Source organism: Elaeis guineensis, chromosome 8 (genome assembly GCF_000442705.2).
Source record: "Elaeis guineensis isolate ETL-2024a chromosome 8, EG11, whole genome shotgun sequence".
Classification (NCBI taxonomy): Eukaryota; Viridiplantae; Streptophyta; class Magnoliopsida; order Arecales; family Arecaceae; genus Elaeis; species Elaeis guineensis.
In genome coordinates this window covers 82,857,559-82,861,252 of record NC_026000.2, presented here as the reverse complement: position 1 = coordinate 82,861,252, position 3,694 = coordinate 82,857,559, and the positions used below count along the sequence as shown (strand labels likewise).

Here is a 3,694-nt window from a genome sequence, read left to right as displayed (position 1 = left end):
TAAAATTAATTAGACGTTGACCCCTAAGGATTTCGAGCTCATTAGGACAAGTGACCCTGAGAGTTGAATCGGGTTAGACTTGGTCAGCTAGCTGGTGTCTAGGCAAGTGGTTTGCGGGACGACTGGGCCCGAAGAAAGGTGGTTTTTAATTGGTTCTGTTCGTTGACCTGGCCAATTTAATTGGTGTCTAAAGAAAGCAACGGGGGGACTCCCACCGACCTTACACTTATCTGGCCAATTGGTTGGTCAAGCTCTGACTTGGAGGGCTTGAAGGCTAACTACAGTTAGGAGCTGTCTAGAACTAGGATAACTTTAGGATAGAGAGTCCACTGCATGCTAACTTGATTGTAATTAAAATCTAACCACAACTAATTCTTCTATTAGTTTTAAGACTTCTTAGGATCTCTTCTTTAGAACTCTTTTCTCTCTTCTCTTCTCCTCTTAAAAAAAAAAAAAATCCTTAACAGACTAGGATAGTCCTACATAGACCTTTTAGTTGCATGTTAGGTCCACGATCACTAAAACCCGACTTGCAACCATTAGACGAAGAATTAGAAAAGACTTTTAGGACTATCCGAGTTAGAAACATGGCTGCACCTGATGAGGCTAATCCCCATGCTCATTGAGAGAATACTTCACTCCATCCTCGTATACCTACTCTCCATGCATTCAAGCACCTCCAGTAGAAGCTACCCAATATGAGATTAAGTCTAGCATTATTCAAATATTGCCATCGTTCTATGGACTTAGTAACGAGGATCCATACAAATACTTGGATGAATTTCTTGAAATTTGTACCATAGTAAAATTCCAAAACTTCTCAGATGATGCCCTTAGGTTGAAACTGTTCCCTTTCTCACTTAAGGACAAAGCCAAACATTGGTTACACTCCTTAAACTCTATAACCATTTCTACTTGGGATCAGCTTCAGAGAGAATTTTTCAAAAAATACTTTTCAATCGGAAAAACAAATCAAATTAGAAAAGCTATCACCAGTTTTTCCCAATTGGAGGGTGAACTTTTTCATGAGACATGAAAAAGGTTAAGGGACCTCATTCGTAAATGTCCACACCATGCTGTCCCTAAATGGCAACTTTGTCAGTGTTTTTATGATGGTCTATCGGAGAAACACTGACAAATGGTTGATGCATCATGTGGTGAGACATTCATGCTAAAGAGTGAGGATGAAGCCTGGCAGCTCTTTGAAATACTTAGTGAGAATTTCCTACATCATATGTCTGCCACTTCTAGAGAACAACCCATGCTTCAACAAAAAAGAAATAGAATTTATTAGATTGGAAACGTCATGGATATCCACAGTAAGGTAGATGAACTGTCCCAAAAATTAGACCGTCTTCTAAATACTGGACAATCCCCGATTCCACCTAACCCAATCCAAGAAGTTTGTGCATTGTGTGCAAGTCCGAACCATTTTGTTAGTGAATGCCCAATCGCACCTCAATTTTCTGAGTTTGTGCACGAGGAGGTTCAGCAAGCTCACGTCCAACAAGCTCGCAGACCAGGAAACGATCCTTATTCGAACACTTATAACCCCGGCTGGAGAAACCATCCAATTTTTTCCTGGAGACCACAACCAATGGTTGACCCTGCCACACCTCAACCTCAATATCGGGACCCAACATATAGGCATGGACCATACCATCAATTTCAAAATGCTCCTCAACCATCTACTACTGATCATAGCTCAACTTTTGAGGAAAAAGTTTTGAAAGCACTAGAATGATTAGAAGTCAACACTCAGATCCTTAACTCCCACACACAATCCATTACTAAGCTAAAGACCCAAATAGGTCAACTAGCGACTGCATTCAGTAGGAGGGAAGGAGAAAAATTACCTAGCCAACCCGAGAGCAACCTAAGAGGGCAATTTGTGATTGAGAGCTCTAATACCCTAGAAGCTTTTTCTAAACATGCCAAATCAATCATGACTCTAAGAAGTGGGAAGGTCATTGAACACACTAGTAAAACCAATGAGACTGACCCTAAACCTCTAACCGAAGTCAAATCACCCAAGAACAAGGAGGACCTTAAAATAGAGAATGAACCAACTGCACCGGAATCATCTTATTTGCCTAAAGTCCCATTTCCAGATGCCCTGAAAGCCCCTATTCCTGCAGATAAGAAGGGAGGAAGACTCGACGAGATGTTGGAATTGTTTAAGCAAGTCCAAATTAATCTTCCCCTTCTAGATGCAATCAAACAGGTCCCTACTTATGCCAAATTTTGAAGGATTTATACACCCAAAAATGTAAATCTAGATCACAAATCCCAAAGAAAGTACATCTCACTGAACAGGTTAGTTCTGTCGTCCAGCATGCCACTCCTCCAAAGCTTAAGGACCCAGGAGCCCCCATCATTTCTTATGTTAAAGGAGATTATCACATTGAAAAAGCTCTTCTGGACTTAGGGGCAAGTGTGAATCTTTTATCTAGTTCAGTGTATGAATATTTTGGATTCGAAGAACTGAAACCCACATCAGTCACACTACAGTTAGCCGACAGATCAATTAAGGAACCACATGGAATGCTTGAGGATGTCTTGCTCAAGGTAAATGAGTTTTATTTTCCAGTTGATTTTCTGATTCTCGACATGGAACTACGTGGCAACCCAAGACAAATTCTCATTATCTTAGGATGACCCTTTCTAGCTACAGTAAATGCTTACATTAATTGTAGGACAGGAGTCATGGACGTATCGTTTGGGAATAAAAAACTGAGACTGAATGTGTTTGGTGCTTCCCAAAGACCATCAATGGATAGTTGCTTCAAAGTAGATACATTAGAAGACATTATAGAAGATGCAACACCCACAATTCTAGCACCAGACCCCTTAGATACTTGCTTGGCTCACTTTGGAGTGTATGACTTTGAGGGATATATAAAAGAAGTTAACACCTTGTTGGATACACCACACGATAAAACCACTCCTCCATGGACAATAAAGTATGAGCCATTGCCCACCTTTTGTTGGTTTTATTGCATATGACGTCTGGCTGAAGATGTTAAACTTAGCACTTTTTGAGAGGCAACCCAAATTTCTTTTATTTTGTTTTAACTGATCTTCATTTTTTTTAAGAATAAAGGATCACTCTGTATGGAAGAGTCTGTCAATAAACTTGACGTCTGGCTGAAGACGTAAAACTTAGCGCTTGTTGGGAGGCAACCCAATGATTTCATATTTTTTTTTTACTTTACTGCAGCTATAGAAATTTAGAACAAGAGCCTATTAATTAATGAAGCTATCTTCCACTTCCGAAGCAAAATTATCCCAGGTGCACTCTCTTCTTTTATTTTTTTTGCTTTCCTACTCCATTGAGGACAATGTAGATTAAGTTGGGGGGGGGAGGAAATGAAAATTAATCAAATCCTCGAGTATGGTTAGAAATAATTAGTTTTGTGTATCCAAATTTTATTTTGATTAAGAGTCAATTAGGCATCCTAATAAATGAATGATTAACGATCAAGATAATTTTAGAGATACTGAGAAATAAATTATTAAGAAAACCCAATGAATGGTAGGGTTTAGACTAGATCAAATTTTAGGAGTGATTCTACAACCCTCTTCTTACTGATCTCAATAAAGAATCTGCTTCATGAGAGATTGGGTGGAAAGATCGAGGTATGCAAAAATCCTCCTTAAAATTTACTTTAAAAAAAAAAAATATTGGTTTCCT

At 39.0% G+C, this 3,694-nt stretch overlaps 1 non-coding gene across 1 annotated transcript; it reads right to left on the bottom strand.

The window, feature by feature from the left end:
* Positions 1 to 974: 974 nt before the first annotated feature.
* Positions 975 to 1,080, bottom strand: LOC140851397 (small nucleolar RNA R71). The gene has a single exon (XR_012134149.1). It is a non-coding gene; the product is annotated as a small nucleolar RNA R71 (small nucleolar RNA).
* Between the last annotated feature and the right edge of the window lie 2,614 nt (positions 1,081 to 3,694).